This window comes from Chaetura pelagica, unplaced genomic scaffold (genome assembly GCF_000747805.2).
Source record: "Chaetura pelagica isolate M959 unplaced genomic scaffold, ChaPel_1.0 scaffold106, whole genome shotgun sequence".
Classification (NCBI taxonomy): domain Eukaryota; kingdom Metazoa; phylum Chordata; class Aves; order Apodiformes; family Apodidae; genus Chaetura; species Chaetura pelagica.
The window spans coordinates 3,549,010-3,568,584 of NW_009954222.1; the positions used below are offsets into that span (position 1 = coordinate 3,549,010).

Here is a 19,575-nt window from a genome sequence, read left to right on the forward strand (position 1 = left end):
GGGAAAGAAGGGGTATACGTTAAAAAAAGACCCTGAAAAAAAACCACAAACCAAAACCAGAATCAAACCACTAAAAAGCTTTTTTCTCTGTTCTTGTTCTCTTTTGATATCCAGCCCAGCAAAAACATTAGGAGAGTTTTTCTCCATATGAACACCTGCCAACAGGGAGAACTAACTACCTTGTTCCCGCTCCTGCTGGGGATGTCAGATGTTTCCATCTCCCACATGAGAGATGTCAAAGGGATACTCAGGTACATGTGAGAAATTATCTGCCTTTTTTCAGACCAGCTCCTCTCTGTACTGCTTGGCAACACATGAACCTTTCAAAGATCTGTGTCGGGAATTCCCTTCTCCCATAACAACAGCGCTCAGCAAAACCTTCTTCCTTGATACCTGGGTGAGCAGCAGTGTTGTGCAGCAGAAGGATTAAGCACCCCTCACCTCTCATTTCATTCTTCTAGGCACTAAAGCAGCTACGTAATCCAATAGAAAAGGTAACAATCACTAATAGCATTTAATACAGAGGAGCACTGATTTTTAAATTACACAAATACAAACTAATTACACATTGCGTTTTCAGATATAACTACTTTCATACAAGCTCCTGGAATCCACACTTACTTGAATCAATAACCATCCTAACACCTAAAATTTTTCATCAAATTTCTCTGGACCCTTGAGTTCAGCAACACCATAAATGCATCATCTCAAATAGCTTGACAGGCTTTAAATGAGCTTTTAAGAGTTATTTGCATTTTCTTTTTTAACCATTAATTTTTAGAAGCAATAACAATAAAAATGGTAAAAAACTAATTCTTAAATGGAAGTTTTTTCCCTCTCCAAGAGCAATGGAATGGGTCCCCAGAGCTTACTTCTTCCTGAGAAAACACTTCATGAATAATCAATGCACAGTCCAATTCCTCAAAAAGCACCAAGCCTTCAAACACACCCAGTATTTAGCAGTCTCTGTGACTTCATTTTTAAACTGGAACACTTTTTGCCTTGTCCTCCCTCATTTCCCAAGCTTCCTTTATTTCTGTTCTTTCTAGCAACTAGGTAGGCAAGCAAAAGCAAAATTCTGAGCAGTGGGAGCAAGCTGGGGCTAATTTGCACCTTATGAATTATTCAGGCCCTCCTGACTCCTGCACCTGCACCGAGGCAGGAAGCTTATGAGGAAGCGTCATTACTCTTCGCTCGGGTTTGCACAAGGACGGTTACTGCTCAGACACTTTGTTCTGTAACTAAGAGTTTCAGGTCTTACATTAAGCAGTGGAAATGCAGGGAAAAAAATAACCTCACATTGTCAAACCCTGTCTCTGCTGCCCCAAACCCAAGACAATAATTCGATTCCTCTGAGACAAACAAATTGCATTGTGTATCAGACTGCTGAATTCTTCTCACATATGCTAACCCAGATCAGAGCATCAGCAGAGAAAAAAAGTACTTGTGCATGAGCTACTCTCATCAGATATTTACTCAGCTGTATTAGACTGAATGTTTAAACTTCACCCTAGCTCAGTAGGGAGTATTTCATGTGCATCAAGTATTTCACATGCTAACTTGATCATTAAGGCATTCTTCTCCACAGATACAGCACAAATAAATTCTCTCCCTGGCATTCTGGCTAACATCAGGGGTACTAACAGCTTAATACGATTGGAAGAGCCTGTATCATGCTTTCAACAGGATGGATTTATCCAGCAAATAGTTCTGTCCCATCTTCATCTACTATTATCTTGGTAAACAGAATGTGACACCTAACCACAAATCCAGATATGACCATGAATCTAGACAGCCATTAGGAACATTTGCAGAGAGCAGATACAATCCAATTAGCACTATGAACATTTTAAGATAACAATTTTTTTCTCAGTTAATATGCCAAGGCAAACAGATCTAAAAGTATTATGCAAATTCCAAGCAGCAAATACCATCTTTACTGTATCTTATGTCCACAGTTGCACTGAGTATCTTTGGGTCTTGTCCTTTATCAACATGCTGTCACCAACAAGTTCTCCAGTTAAAAGATTGTCTCATTAATCCCAAGCAGCTAAGCATCATGCTTTGATTGATTCAGTAAAACAGATCTGCGGCAACTGATAATGAAACCTCTTTAATCCCCTCTTCCAAAATAACAAGTCAAACAGAAATGTTAAGCATTCAGAAAGGTACAGTCAATCCTTATAAACTATTCACTCTTCTCCTTCCTATGCCTAAAGAAGTCAATTCATTTTCCTTTCAATGTAGAATGCTTGATTGGTCCTGTGCTGCTCTTGTCTCTTTCCTATCTAATAATAGGTACTCTGGCTCTTTTTTAAGGTTTTTTAATCAGTCGTGTAAACATGTTTTATTCTTTGATGCTCTTTCATTCAGCATCATTAATCCCCAGCATGAAATCAATAGACTTAAAACATTTAATCACGTAAAAATGCAACATACAAATCCACAAATTACTTTAGCTCATCACACATACTAAATAGCTTTCAAGTTGGAAACTATGCCTTCTTTTGGCCTTGGGAATTAGCAAACCCTAAGCTAGTCTTTCACTGAAGTAAACAGATTCTTTCTCCAAGTGTCTGCCATTTGGCAAAAATATATACTACAGATCTGGAGAGTCAGCTCTGAGAGGGGAATGGTGAAACATCTATTACAGTATTCACAACTGGTTTTGTCCTAATGTTGCTCCAGGGAATGTAGCCTACAGCTTCAGTCCTGTCCACACTCAAATCGGATTCAGACTCTTGTTATCCACACCCTCCTCATCCCATGCCTTCTGTGCGCCTGTCTATACCATAGCCCACATTCAGTAAGGGTAATGAGAGACTCCACTGCTCCCCAAGTATCTCATCTGATTAGACCTGGACCACGGATCCTAATGATTAAAACACCCTTAGGACATTTCTGCTGAGAATCTAAAATTCAGGTATCTTGCTTTGTTGGCAAGGTACTTAATGAAGCTCTCCTGCAAAAGGTGGGAACACTGCTGTTGCTGCTGCCAGCTTGTTTTTCAAAAGAATCATCCCTGCTCCATTATCATCCAGAAAGGGCTGTATGGACTGAAAAAAACAGATGCTTTTAGTTCCTGTCGGTTCTCTGTATAGTCCATAATGGCTTATCTAATGTAATTGAGCTGTATTCCTATGGAACCACTTATGTTCCTTAGGCAGTCAGTGAGGAGGAGTATACAACTTAAGAAGATGGGTAAGGTCTCCTTTTTGGCTGCTCCCTAGACATGTAATTCCCTTCAGTGACTATAATGAGGAAATCAGGTGCTTTTCCTTGGAAGTTGGATCACCTTGCAAAGTTTAACCTTAACATACAAGTGAAAGCTTGTGTCCAAGTGAGGTACACAAGTGCTATTTGCTCAAATGTTTAAAAGGTTCCATACGTATTTAACAGAGATACCACTGCTACCAGTGTAGCACAACAAACTTTCATTACAGCTGAGTAAGGGAATGAAAATTTAATAGCAGGTATGACTAATCTGTACTTCGTTCTAAGTATCCAGAGCCTTAGTAATCTGATTTTGTAGTTTTTCTCACTGAAAGTAATGTTTATGCACTGAACTGCATGGAGAAAAAGGCAGAGATTAGGGAATAACTTCAAATACTTTGGCTATCCTAGATGCATTAATTTTTCATTACCTCATTCATGAAAAAAAATAAACCCAACCCAAAAACCTGAGATAAAACTCAAGTATGTAATGAGGACATTCCAAATCAGGCAAAGAGAAGATCAAGCATTTTCTTCTGGCAGCACTCTTAATTATTACCAGTAATGTTCAATTTATTATCACCATTATTATTCTTTATCTTTTTTTCTTTAAAAATGATCCAGATTGTCTCCCCAAATGTGCGTTTTTTAATCTGTTTGACAGGGGCTAGATTCACTCACAGTTGAAAGCAATCAAAATTTAGACATAAGAAATATATATATATTTAAAGCCTGTGCTCTGTAGTTACAATTTGGTTCCAGAGATGAATTGCAAGTACAGACTTGGGCTTTACATTCCTACTGACTGAATGGGAATCCTAACAAGTGGAACAGTGTACTCTGCAATGCTTAGTTTCTTTTTGAACTGGTGACAAATGAGAACTTCTGCTTTGAGTTAGTCTTACTAATGGCAGGAATAAAACAGAACAGTGCAAATATTCATTTTTTAATAGTGGAGAGTCAAAGCAAACTAAGGTGAAAATGGTGTCAGGTAGGGGAATTCAGATCAGGAAAGTCAATCCAACTCCACAGCAGCTTGACCCTAACATAGCCCCAGAGCAGTGCTACAGCAGCCAACTAGACAACTAGCCAAGAGCTAGCAGAGGTGCAAGCCAAAAAGCCAGCCATGAACCCACATGCCAGAGCAGGAAAGCTATATTCCAAAATTTAGCATCTGGGTCCTCCAGCTGCCAAACATCTCCCATCTGGTGGAGGCTGTGGAACAAGGTGCTAAGAAGAAGAGCAGGGTAAATCATACAAGAGCAAAAGCAGTACAGTTTGCAAGACACCAATGATGAAGAGGCACGTTGTGCCCACCAACGTCTGAAACTTACTCATAATACCACTTTGTTACCAGTGAAATGGTGGATCAGAGGAATTCTGCATCAGGGGAGGCTATATGGACAAAATGGTCAATATTTTACAGGAAAAGAACAGTTAGGCATGTATGAACAGGAGCAACAGTTCCAGCCTGTGGCCATGCATGGAGGTCAATAAATGCAGAACATTTATGTGCGATCAGTCTTGAGAAAAATTTACAGCCTTTAGTAGATTTAATGAGCAAAAAAAAAAAAAAGGAGGCGGGGGAGGACAGGGAGAAAAAGAAAAGAGCCTACAAAAAAACATTTTTTCAAGATTTTACAATCCATTCTGTTCCACCACCCCCACCACAAAGAAAATCAATTATCTAAGAATGTTTCTGTACTTTCATAACTAGAATATCATAATTCCAAGTATAATTTTACGGAAGAATAACTTTTCTTGAAATGTAGTGGAAAAAGGTAACTTTAGTAATACAAACATTGAAATAAAAAAATCCAAAACTGGACAGGCATAAATTTTCATTCACATGCAATATATATACTCACACAGCTGTATTTAACTGTACCAGAATTCACTACTGACAAGCAGTTACTGTTCCTAAACTACAACAGCACCATACTCTAAGAAGCAAGACCAGCTGTGAAGTGTAATTTGTACTTTCAAATGATACACTGACTTATATATTCACCTCATTGGCCTCATTTCACTGTACAGACAGGTCCACATGACCTAAATGAGGTTTGAGAGATGTGACCTTCTTGAAAAAATTGGTCCTCTCTTTTAAAAAGATACAGAAGACCCTATATCTCCATTCTAAGTTTTTCTTTTTATTAGTAGCTATTTGCCATGCCAGAATATTGTATTTCAGTCTTGTCTCACTCCAGTCAGAGCCAACAATCTTTCAGTGGTTTAAAACTGGTACACAAGCTGACTTCTGCCATCTTCATCTAAATCTAACCATGTAGGTTGCTCAGGGGGTCTCATTAGTAGGGTCTCATATTCATTGCCATGCCTAAACTCTACATGTAAATTCATGAGCAATGTATTGAGCAAAATACTGACAACATTAAAAAAAGATCAAGAAGTTGACAACATCAGCCTCCTTCTTGAAAATGTGTCCCGTAGAATAGAAGGTGATCATATAGAATATTATTGCTCATTTCAGGTATAGGAACCTGCATTACAAGTTGCAGCTAAAATACAAATGGATTTTAGAAACACACCATCTTGAGAGACTAGTAGGCTCTTCAGAATTATTTCTGAAGCTGCACCGATAATTTCAATCAGATCTAAGAAAATTCTATGGAATTTTAATATATAAACATACCATCTCAATTTCATACCCAAGGAAACCTTAAAAGCTTTGTATTGGCTTTCACAAAGATGTTGCTGGCGCTGCTGCTTCAAAAATGTTTAAGTAATAAGATCCTGTGAATTTTTAACATAAATACAGCAGTTATAAGGTAATTAACTGCAAACTGGAGATAGGAGTAGATTTGCGTAACAGTTTCTGTATTTGACTACTCATTTGCAATTTGAAAGTGTAATTGCTCTTAAACATGCCACCTTTTAAATTTTATTGTGGAGCTTAGCTCTACTTATAAATGTGATTAATTTGATTTATTCTGCAACTTATTTGTTTATACTGAATGTGTGAAGTTGTATTTCCTTCTGTACTCCACAGATAGAGGGTCCATGGATTACCAAGAGTAGACAAAGCAGTGAGTTGATGGTCTCCATTTGTCACGTGATGAACTCAACTCAGATGGGATTTTTTTAAGGGCCCACAAAACAAACAAAAAGAGGAGGGAGGACAAACAAGCCAGCAAACCCATTAAGTGTGGACATTTCATTGCAAACTATTTTAAAACCCAATAAAACAGCAGCAACAAATCCAACAGAAACAAGAACCCTATCAATGTTGGTCCATCCCTTCTCACATATGACTTCATTTCTCCTTGGGCAAGTGAGATGAACCCAGGACAACTTTTTGGCATCACAACCCTCACTGAAACCTCACAGTGGGTTTGTATATAACCTCTAAACTGTAAAGCAGGGCCTTTACTAGGGGAAGGATAAAGTAAGGTTTTAAAATTTTGGACTCCTTGACAAAAAAGTAAGGAGATGACTGTGAAGACGTTTTTCCTATATTTTAGAGCTTTGTTTGTCAACTGTTTCATGGTAACTGGCAATGAGCTGTTATAACATAAGTTATGTAGATTCATATTAACTTTGCCCTCAATCAGTAGACTATTTTGAACTTTCTAAACTGCATTATCAAACATCAGACAGGGTATTTTTTTTTTTTTTCTTCTCGTATTTTAGTCACTGGGACTTGGAAAAAAGAATCTGCAGCTTTCCCATGATGCATACCATGTCCCTCCCAGCCCCAGGACATAAAAAGCAGTAGCAAAAATCAGTTTTGGGCCTTGCTCAGCCGTGACATAAAGACGAGAAAAAAAGCTGAAACGCACTTCTACTAGACTATGCCAATAAAACAGAACATCATAGAATACACAATAAAATGCTTCATACCTGGAGTTGAAAAAACGAAAAGGGTTAACAGCTGACCTGGCACAGGCCCACATGCTCTCTCTGGAAATTGAACACAGACAATTAGGAATTTTAAGTTACCCCAAACAATTGCAGGGGACTTAGATAAGCTTGAGGAACACTTACTGCAAAGTAACCACATAGCCTCAGTGTGGAGGGACTTTAGGATTTTCCCATTCACTTTAAAAGTCCTTCTTAAACTGAAATTGCTCTGTAGAGGTCCCAGCTAATGCTAAGCAAGTCATTAGGAACTCTGCCATTAATTTGCATGGGAGTAGAATCAAAGCTTAAGGGTCCAGGTGTTGCTTAATGGTAATTCTGGATCATGGTGGATCATACTTTCTTATCAAAATATAATCAGTGACCAACAGGATTACTGACAATCCAGAGGAGGCAGACATTGCACAAAAACTAAGAGGCTGGAGCAAACGCCCACTCCCAGAATCCTCTGATTAATATTATTCCCAACACATCACTGAAAACCTAGCTTTTAACACTTTTTACTTAAAACTGAGACTCCAGGGACAACAGATAATCTTCTAGAATATTATTTAGGATATTGAACAACACAAATACATGATGTCACAGCTGCAATAAAATCCTACGTTGGGATTTGGACTACGTGGAATGCTCCTTTTCAGTGACCAATTCTGTTCTACTGCACATGCTCAAACAAAAAGCATCATACAGATGGCTTTTTGAAACAGTTCTACCATGCTAGGAAAAAAACCAATAACCTGCAGAAAGCCAAGGCCATGAATAACCCCTTTTGTCCTTTTCTCTGTGGTTTAGACCTCAAAAGTACCCTGAGATTAGTCTGAGGCCAACGCCCAAGAAACTAGCAAAAAATATTAGAATAACAACATGAATAATGAAAATGTTTTAGCACACTAACAGTTGAATGCATTTGCACTCAAAACATTCTGGATCCTTTATAACGCTCAATTAAAATGTCCAGGTTGGCACAGTAATTGTTGAAAGTGAAGAGGAAACTTTCAAAGCAACCTCTCTTGATTTATATAATTGCACTTTCCATTGGTCCTTGGAACCTTACTAATAATCTATTTTCTGCCAAGATTTTGCACTGCATCTTTTGAACCTCTCACATTTCCTTGTGTCAAATCTTGAGTAAACACTGGTCATTCTTTCTGTTTGCTGATTTTGCCATTTGTTAAATGTTAAATTCCCGACAATGTCAAAAATCTGCTATCAAGATGGCAAAATGATGTAAAGAACTTCCTGAGTTCAAGTTATTAGCTCTAACACAACCTGACTTTTCTGTCCACCCTCCATGTAGAGCCTCCTCCTCCTTCAAAAACCTATCTCAGGTACATGTCCCATGGCATCAATAGGTATAGATTTTATTTCACAATTGTGCCAGTACCTAATCAAAGGGCACCAGGACAACATCTCGCCATTAGCTCTCAACTGAAATCAATATGTACTGGAAAAATGGCAGCTGGAAACTGTAACATTGACTGTTCTCTCCCATGTCAATTCATTTATCATAATCTCTGTGTCTTATTGAAAAAATAAAAAAAATATTCCTATACCTCATATGAACAGCAATATATTACCCAGAAGTCATTATTCTAAATTTTGTGCACTTATTTTCATAAAGATCCCTTTTTAATAACTAAGCAATAGGGAAGGCAAAAATACAGTTGGCAAGGATAAGTATTTTAAAGCTAAATTTTTGTCAGTGGGAAATTTAGTAGACAAATAAAACTCCGATTAGAACCTACAGTATCCAGGCACTGAAGTGGAAGACACCCAGCCAGCCAACCTCAAAGACAGCTAAGCTTACTATGTTCCTCTCTATTTGGCCTGAAAACCAAATGGCTGTGGCTTCCCACCTCTGCTCTGGTCCAGACACTGTGGGGAGAAATGCTCAACTCTTATCTGTGCTAGGAAAATGGCTAAAATACACCTGACAACATGGATTCAGCGTAAAGGAAATATGTAATAGTCACTTCCCAAATCCAAACAAGAGGAAAAAGAAGAGGAAAAGGACTTTGTAGGATGATCACTCCTGGTTATCTTCTGCATCCTAGCCTTGTGTTCCAGAACTGGCAAATGTAGGTATAAGCAAATGTACTGGCTTCCTGAGACAATGTTCTAACCTCTAGGTTTTCATGCCACATGTGAGTGGCTGCATCACTGCTGCTACTGCCCATCACGTTTTTAAATAGAGTGAAGGCTGGTAGGAAGAGGTCAGGATGTTCTGGGTTTTAAAACAGGTAGAGATAAGCTCCAAAAAAAGTACTTGAGCTCTTATTTTCCACAATGGGAAGCTGGGAACATCAGTAATTCATTGTGTTTCTTCTGTTTTTGTTTTTTTTTTTCCCAAGATATATTTCAATGAACATTCATTGTGTTTCTTCTGTTTTGTTTTTTTTTTTTCCCAAGATATATTTCAATGAACAACTACAGTCAGAAGCTCAAGCTCCAAAGAGAGCAGAGATGACTCATAGACAAGTACTTAGCAGGTAAGTGGAGCTGGCTTTAGGAAGCTGGTTTCTCTGCTCACTGAACTTCAGAGCATTTAACTATGTTGATGTCTTATGCAGGTGCTCTGAAACACTGCTGGAGTCAATCCTCTATTGTATAACCTCACAACGCCTCCACCAGACCCCCAAAGCAGGCAATCTGCATCTTGTCTCCAGTGCCTGGGCTGTTCTGGATCAACTTGGTTCTGGGCACCTGCAGTATTTCATGCATGTTGCAAGCATATAGGGATAGCAGTACCTCTGTGCCATGCAGTGTACTGACAAGGATGCATCTGTTACAGAACTGCAAGTACTTGGTAGCTCCCCTCAACCAAGAGGAAAAACACATGCATTTTGACTATGCCTTTAGAAGTGACTAAAAATCTCAGAAATGATGTGGTGATACAGAGAGCAAGTAGGTCAGAAGTGGAAGTACTGAGAGCAAAGGGAATCAACCTGTTCAGCTGGGTAAATAATTTTCAGCAAATAATGTATTATATGACATTATCCTTTTACTCTGCTTTTGAAACTTTTATGACTGAGATTTTGGTCATTATTACAGTTCCTTCTGTGAACTTGTTTATGAATGTTCTAACTGTGATCAGAAAACTGTGATAGGAAATAGCAATGGAGCTGAGTTCTTGGGAGAAACACCATGGTTACATCTGTGTGAAGCCATCTGTCTATCTGACAGCACTGTGTGCCCCTGATTTATCATGCAGTATCCAAGCCCTATGCTAAATATAGTATTTTTAATGCAAATAATTGAGGGAGATATTCTGACAAGACTGAGACTGCTACAGACTTTTAAACTCTCAAACCAGAACACAAGTACATAAACACAAGTATTTCTTTTCGTGCCTACCAGCAGCTTCTGTTCATTTCCAGGTAATATCATTTTTCAGGCTCTGTTTACAATGCTGGAGATTTCTGCCAGCAGCAGATACTGTATGCAGGCCTTAGGATGAGCACCTTTTAGGGCAGCCTCTGACCTCAGCACCTGCCAGCCTGCTCCACACCGCCTGAGATCAGTGATACGTACCAGGCAAGGGTGGTTTGGCAGTTGCTGCAGCCTCTGATCCACCCTGGTCTCTTCCTTAATTTCTGCCTGCCTTAATTTTCATACTTCCTTGCACTGCTCTATTCTGTGGCAACTCAGTATAGCCCAGAAGGGTGGGTAAATAAAAAAATGACCCAAAATGTCATTATTGACACATCTTTTGTTTGTCATGGCTATAATGATGAAGGTACTTAGCTTGACTCTGAAACGTGTGGCTATAATTTCTTCTGACACTTCTCAGGATTAGATGCTATTATTTCAGCCATTGTGTTGCTTTGCTCCTTGTTTCAGCCTTCAATTTGTTTTACTTTGGCTCAGTAACTTCATACATGTGGTGGCTTTAAGCTCCAATTATCCTTTTCTTGATGTGTCCAAATAGTAACGCTCATGTCCTCAGTCACATACACATGGAGAATGACACCTTGGCACATAGGCTTAGGTCAAAAAACTGTTCTGTATCCATCATCCAGGAGCTTCCTTTCAGTCCTTTTCATCTCCAGCCTAAAAAGAACTTGCTGTGAGAAATGAAGTAGCAGTGGAGTCATTGCTAGTGAAAGAGCACTGAACTAATAAAGAGGAAAACCTAGCACAATCTTTTCCTATTGTGCTGGAAAAAGGCAGAAAAAATGTGGGGTTTTTTTAGATCCCTGTATTCACATGCTTGCTCCATTATGCCTTGCTAAACAGTGTTCTTCTCTTAAGAGTGCCCTCCTCTGCACAGAGTTTACATACCTGTGACCTACACAAATTTTTGTGTTTTTACATGCATTGATCTAACCACTCAGGAAACATTTTTCCATAAATCAGCATAAGCACTGCTATTACAATTTAATTGTGCTGCATGTTTGTATGTCACAAAATCATAGGAACTGCCTTATGAAAAAGGAAAGATAAAAACTTATCTGATCTAAATAATGAAAAAAGAAGTAATTTGGGCTCAAGTGACAGCAGAGGACAATGCTCTTTCTTTTTCTTATCAGTATGTCAAGACAGCAGTTCAGTGAGGTAGTTTTATTGTGGCTTTTTCTGGCAGTGTTCTGCTATCTAATCCTCACTGACAAGTACTTGCTACAGCTCTGAATTTCTCACTGCACACAGCTCTGCCTCTGCTTTCTGTGTTGATTTACCAAGAAAAAACAGACAAAGCTGAATAATGAATCACTGGGGAAGCAGCTGCCAAATAGGTGCAAACTGCTAGCTGGATAGCACCAATGCATAGTTTTATTTTAATTCATTCTTTGGTGTCATGCTCTGCAAGCAATTACACAATGCCTGCCTCCCTATCAATAAAATGCATTTCACATATCTAACCACTAATGACTCGAGCTTTGCTCTGGAGCAACACATTGTAGTGGATGACTGGAAGGCAGACATTCCTGATCCCAGCTCATCCTTTGCTGCATGGCCTTGAGCAAGTCACTAACCCGCAGATAATTATAATATTTCAACACACAGGGGACCTGTACAATTTAATTATTTAATGTCTGCAAAGCACTCCAAACATAAAAACTGCTATATGAATTATAATAATATACTACTGTTTGGGGGCATTTTATTCCAAAGCACATTTGTGTAAACATGCTTAGTAATGTAAAATCTCAATAATGGCAAAGTTTAGTAGCTACTTTGAAATGACTGGCATTTCTTAGGCTAAAATCTAAATTAATTAACAAATTTAATCTATATTTGAGAAGCCAATTACATGACAATTCAATACAGACACCAAAATGAAGCTGGGAAACAAGACCTTTGAGAGTTTGTTTGTGATGGATAAAGGTAATAAGAGAGACATACAGAAAGGTATCTATGAACCCATCCATGTCACAAATGCTCCTCTTTGTGCACCACGGTGGCTCCCAAAATAGCCTAAATGTTTAATTTTTTTTAATTTTTTTTTTTAGCATCCAGACTTCTGTTAAAGCTTTAAGATTAATCATTAGACCAAATGAAGCTAACAGTAACAATCCTTGGACTTTTAACAGAACCAGAATTCCTTGGTTCTTCCAGGTTATTATGCACTTAATTTAAATATTTCTCCTAAAAGGAAAGTATTACTCCTAGCAATGGTACAGTAAAATATTCAGTGAAGAGCGATGTCTAGAACATCAAAGTGACTGAGAAGAACACAACCTAGTGGCAGTGTTTCCTTGCTCTAGATTAATTACTCAACACTGAAGGTAACTTACTGTTATAGAGGAGACAGGAAAACGTAATTTTGTGTAGACCAAGCTAAAAGCACTTTTATTTTCAAATCAGCTTTCTTCAGGCAACAATTTGACAATACCCGTATCTCCTAATACACTGTCATTTAAATAATACCACCCTACCAAAGCAGGCAGTGATGTCAATTTCTTTGCAGAAGCTGCTTTTGATTTACAGTTGCCATCCACCTGGCACTTGTTCCTAATGATTGCTGCCTGATGGGAAATCTGTTATCCTGGAAAAAGGCTCTGGGAGACATATCGGCAAATTTCCACACCAAGAGTCCTGAAATCTCTGTGCATGCACAGAATGGCACCCTTTGATTTGACTGCCCAACTTTTGTTAAATATTTTTTTTTAATAGTATATAGTAAAAAAAAAAAAGAGAGAGAGAGAAAAAAGGTAATTTTTTTGAACATTATAGGTCTATTTGAATTACTGACTTGTAGTGCCTAAAGAGCAATTACCTTTCAAGAGCTTTCAAGCTCTTGTAGTAGAAGTCCTTAGTACAACTTTAGGCCCGTTACTTCTTTATACACAAACAGAAGATTCAGAGGATTTAAATTCTACTAGAAGAAAAGTTTGTAAAGTGCCATATGAACACACTGTAAAAGAAGTCGGTACTTCTTTAATGAGTTATCTGAACCACATGCACATAGGAGAAATCACACTTACAGTAGTTGCATAGGCCCAAAGTTTAGATGTACTGGTTTAGTTTTTCTTGATTCAAATCCAGCATGGCCTTAGAAAATGACTTAGAGGGCGACTTCTCATACATAACTTCAGCAGTGTTGAGGTTTATCACTCTCCCCAAGCCATTTGTCCAGGCTTCTTTATAACCACTGGGGAAGGCAGGCACCTCCAAAAGGCAAATAATTACAACTGATTGGATTGTTTGACCTAGAAGTATGCACATCTTTCCGCTGAGGAAATAAAAAACACTTCATCCTAACTTTTAGATAGATTACACCATGACAGATAAGCCTTGCTGCAAAGACGTCCGAACTGGACGGTCCAGTACTGCCCAGAGCTTCCCTAATCTAGCTGAGAAACATTACACCTCTTCCAGGCCAATGACCTTGGGTCATTAGCCAACTTCTGAGCCAGTGACACTTTTCACTGCAGAAACCCTTTCTTTTCTGCCACAGGATACATATCTGAGACTACTGAAGGGAAAAACAAAACAAAACAAAACTAGAACAGAAATATCCCTGAAAAAATGACACAGTGGGGGGGCATCAACCATAATACAGATGACTGTCTGCCTTACAGGGCTCTATGGCACCAGTGTCTTCTACTTATGTATTTGCATACACACCTCTCTATTAATATTTCGTAAGTCAGTTCAGTTTGTAGAGTGACCCTTGAGGAGCCTGAGGAGAAGCCTCACAGCATCACAGCCTGTGGGGAGATGGGAGGCCCACAAGCAGTTCTGCTTTCTGAATGTGGGGACAATTTCCCCCTGGAATCTCCGCAGCAACCATGCAATCTTCTGCTCTCAAGCCTGGAAAAACACACCCCAGACTTGAAAAAAACTTCATGAGAAAAATAAAATTGAAACATATGTATTCCTAGGATCCTACTGTAGACACAATAACATTCTTTAGTGAAAAAAACCATGTTTTACAAAGAAATTCTGGACCAGCACTAGTCACCTCTGCATCTGTAAAATCACCATCCAATTGTGTGCCAGCTTAAAATGCACATTTATTCACATAGGGCAGATGTATCAGAGGAGAGAGAAGCAAAGTTCACACAAGTACTGCCAAAACACCCTCATTTATGTTTCTGGGGAGACTCAGGACAAAGTACTATGTCAGTAACTAGAAGAAAAAACTGAGGTGAAAGTTCCCTATAATGAATAGCACAATAGTAGTAATGACTGCAGCTGAAGCAGGAAAACAAACAGCATCGGTGCAGAAAATGCATGGCTGATGGGAACACAGTTATAAACCTCAAAAGAGATAAAAATCACCACAGAAATTGATTTACACTGAAAAAAAGGAGGGAGAAAAAAAGAGTTCTAAAGAGAAAAAATCAGATTTGAAAAATACATAACAGTTTGAGAGAGTACAGTGGTACTGTGGCTATGCTGTCTGTCTGCTGTGAAATTTCTTCTTTGTTCATGCAAGATACAAAACTATTTTCCACTGTACTGCAATAATAAAAGCCAGCAGAATTTAAAATAAAAGGTGATGACATTAGTATCAATGTATCAAACACATAATGTAGCCCAGGAGAATGGGGGTTAGGGTCAAAGCCCCTGATCTCATTTTCAGACAAGAACTCAGCAGCATTCAGCTCAGCGCAATGAAGAGGTCACACTAAAGGCCACCATGGTCACATCCAAATGACAAATCACATTTCTATGAATTAACTTAACTGCAACTGTAACTACAAATACTCAGGATTTCCTCACTGAATTTTCTGCCTCTCCATCACCCTGGAAAAATAAGAAGCTGCCTTAAGCATCATCAGCCTATATATGCACAGTGCGTTTTCTCTTTCTCATTACTTGAAAGAAATAAATGGTTTCATCACAGGAGTTCCCTCTGCCTACACCTGCTAAGAATAGTCTAGAAGGAAAGAGGAATTTCTGGATCTTTAGATTTTTACCGATACACTGATCAAAATTCATGCTAGAAATCACTCTCTGCCTCTCCCACTTCTGCTCTCAGTCTGTGCAAGGAGGAGATCTTATGTCACATATATTCATGGAGAGCTGCATGCTGTAAAATAATGTATTTTATTGCACAAGTGTGCAGGGAAAGCTGGAGATTAATGCCCTGTTCAGGGTTTGTTTTACTATGTACCACGGAGATGACTCCTGAGCGCTACTGCATCAGGGCTATCTAGGGATAGAAGGGCTGCCAGGCTGAGGGAGTGGCACGATTCCTCCAAGGATGGCCCTTAAAAACTTTTATTGGTCTTCTTGGGCTCAACTAACAGCTTCTCTTCCCTTGGCTTCATAAAGATTTGTAGAGCGTTAACTGAAATTTGACCCTGAGTATATGATACTAGTTTTGCTGTGTAATAAGCATTGGTAGTGTCAGATGTATTGTGGCAAATCTGCTCTTTGTTAGAGAGCTACATGCCAAAATCAGTTTGCAAAACACACTACAAAAAGGATGAAATGCTGCTTATAATGCAAAGCCCACTGAAATCTACATATTGTTGCTATATTTATTAACAGCCAGAACATATTATCTGAGATATTATGGTAAGACATAGCAACTGCCATAAAGCAGCACTGTCACATAAATTCACCAAAGTACCCAGCTTGAAATAATGACTTTGCTCATCTATAACTTTACATTATTGATTTGGTTTGCTGAACTGAAGAAAGACTATGGACTAATTCCAAAAGAACTACTGAGAAGTTTGGAAGCTCAGTCAATATAAAGCTAGCAGCAAGAAAGCAATTTTCCTGAGAAAGAAATAGTCATACTCGGTTATTTTATAAATATGCAAGCAAATTACATTCTATTTAAGTAAATAAGAACTAATGTCAAACATGGGGCTCTTCGTGCCTGATTGTCATGATTTTCACTGGCAAGATTTGTTTTCTTCTATGACTATGGTGGACCTGAAACAAAGTGGCAACACAGTAGGATGCTTTCCAGTTTTAGAGGACTTGAAAAGCAAAGCTTTCATACGGGCATTCCAGACTGTCCGATGACCCAGCCACATAAGGGTAATTTCTAAGACAACAAGCTTAAAAACAGATTAAAAAAATAGTTCCTCCCCAAAACAGCAACTAGTTGATTTCCTTCAGCTCGTGATTAAACCTTGGCATTGCTAACCTCCCCTGGCAGACTTAGATTCAGAGAAGATATTGGGGCATTCAGTATCACCCTGTCACTCCCAGCTCCTGGCACTCTGACTCCTCAGTCAGGCACTGTGGATAGCTGGACCCTCACCTCAGAGAAGAGATCTGCAGCACTGACATGTGTCCTAGGCAGCTGTCTGCACTGCCTGCAGTCAACGGAGAGGAACACTTATGGGCTGGAGTCTCTCTCTCTGCCCCTAAATTAGACAGCTAGAATAGGTCAAAAGAATTACTGCCCGGACACACCACCTGCTATTCATCCCATATGGAGGGAGGGAAGACAGCAAGCTCAGATGTAGTTATCTACATTGCAGATGTCTAACTAGGCAAGACATATCTTTAAGCCCCCAGACAGCACAGAGGGAAAGCCAGGAGCCTCACCAAGAAAATGCTATGTCCCACAGCCCCACACATTGCATGAGGGGCTGCACAGGACCAACTCACAGTAAATACCTACCAGAGCTTATTTGAAATCCATCTCTGCCCCTGGAGAATAGGCTGCAATAGGCAAATATATATACATACATACATGTATGTATATTCATAATCCTTCTGCAGGATAATTTAAAACATGTTTGAAAATCAACTGGAAAAAGGTAAACTTCTGTCTCATACCTTCTACCAGCATCTACAAACTAGGGTTGGCATTTTGTTTAACAAAGACAAGATTGCACAACAGGATTCTGGTGTGAGGAAAGGATGCTGTCATCCCTTTGGAGGTGCCATGCTGTACTACCTAGCTAATATCCCACAAGAAGAGTAGACTCTCAGCAATAAGTAATTTTTTTGTTTGTTTTTAACTGTATTCACAAGAAATACTCATGAGCTCACGTAAGAAAGAACACACTCCACGGGACAGTCTTCTAGCCTCTGAGTTCCAGCCTGCCTCACTCAGGCACTTGGCTTAACGCTCTACTGCCTACTGAAGCAATCTTTTTATGCATGCCCCTATGCTGTCTGGTTACTCAGCAGAACAGTAGGTGCCTTTCCACGTCCTCAGAGGAAATTCCTGTCTGCTAAGTTTAGATGTTGAAATTGAGCACACAGGATCTCCTTTTGGAAGGCTTCAAAGGCATTTTCCTCCCTGCAACAAGGGTATGTAGAATGCAGGCTTTTATTATCAGTGGAATGCTTTGCTAAACATCTAATAATAAGGTACATGTTAGATGCCTACATTAAGAACAGAGCCAGCCTGTAAGGCAATATGGCAATATATTATAGCCCAACAAATAAATAAATAAAGTGGAGTTGCTATAATGTCCTAATGTCTCTTTTCAGCTCGGCAGCTGTACGTGTGGTGTCTGAGACTGAGAACAAAGTAAGAAAGATGACAAAGTGCAGATCACAGTCAAATTAGATTTTCCTAATGGGGCTTTTGAAATAAACTAACAGATTACTGTTTAAATAAAACCTGTAACAAGGATGAGTTGATGTTACATTATTAAATTTCTTAATGTAATTCTTAAGCTCCAGAGCCAGCCAAGTAATATTCATCCCATTTACCTTCAGAAACAGTGGAATGCATTGTAGAAAAGCTAAACAAGCTTTTCATTATTTGACCAATTCTCTAAGTGTTCAAGCAGTATCAATCACAAGGAATATATTTGCCTGCCAGTCAGTCATATGTTAGAAGCATTTGCTAGCACCTCATGCTACCTCTTTTCCTTAATTAGACAGAACCATTTAGTGCAAAATCATGACAGGTTGTTTTATTTTTCTGGCATATTATGTGTGCTATAAACTGAGAAAAAAATACTTAGCACTTCAGGGTCTGGTGTTGTAACTAGCGAATTCAAAATATGTGTGAAGCCTGCCTATCAAGCAATAGTGTTACTGGTGAAGAAACCTTCCCTTCTTCTATCAACATCAGTAAGGGGAGCACGCTAATTACAGTGAGAGCGAACATCTTGCCTTGCCCACAGAGAATTCCTTTTCTGATTAAGGGATGTATAGGTTTGAGGTTAGTCCACTCGACTACAAAAAGAATTAGTGGATGCCTGGTGAAAACCCAAAAAAGTAGTTCCTCCACAAACATGGTTGAGTTTCCTCTCAGGAAATATAACAGCGCTTTGGAAACACCAGCGCTTTTGGCTACTGATGGCCAGGAAGACAAAGCAAAGCTAAGTACTTTTATTTAAGGCATTTAAAATACATGGGTAATAAATTATATAATAACAATGTCTAATGGCCTTTATTATACCCCATCCTATTTAATAACAACCTGAATGTCTGTATTTTGAACCTCTCAGATAAAGTAATGTGTTTTGTGGGTCTAGCACAGGCTTCAGTGCCTGGAGGCTCTAGTTCTATTTCTAGCTCTGCTTCAGACCTACAGGGTGACCTTTACACGTAACCTCATTTTCCTCACCTATAAAATGGGGTTATTAATACTTATTTACCTCACAGTTGGTTCCCTTTCAGCTGCTACAGTGACTGAGCAAGCTCATGCATCCACAGAATGGCTAATGCTCATTATGAACTTTTTTTTCTTTAAAAAAGCAATGCAGACATTAAGAAGTTATTTGTCCATCCAGTGAGTCAAAGTACACAGGAAAATAACAGCAATGGAAAAACTGTTCAAAGCCCCTTGCTAACTTCCTTTCATTGACGCTGTCCTTCAAGAGAAATGCAGGTAGTTCCTACTTGACAGAAACTAGAGGAAACTTCTTGGAAAAGGAAGTCAAGTTTTCAGAATGAAAGTCTAACCTGGTCTCTGGAGAGGACCACTGCAAATTTTTCAAGTAAATATAAAGGGGAAGAAACAATTTCAAGAGGGAGGGAGGGAAGGAGGGAAGGAGGGAGGGAAGGAAGGAGGGAAGGAAGGAGGGAAGGAAGGAGGGAAGGAGGGAAGGAAGGAGGGAAGGAAGGAGGGAAGGAAGGAGGGAAGGCAGGCAGGCAGGCAGGCAG

General features: G+C 39.1%; 1 protein-coding gene across 1 annotated transcript in view; it reads right to left on the reverse strand.

The window, feature by feature from the left end:
• Window positions 1–19,575, reverse strand: part of KLF12 (Kruppel-like factor 12) — a 170,559-nt gene that overhangs the window by 48,572 nt on the left and 102,412 nt on the right. The gene's annotated exons all lie outside the window — the stretch shown is intronic.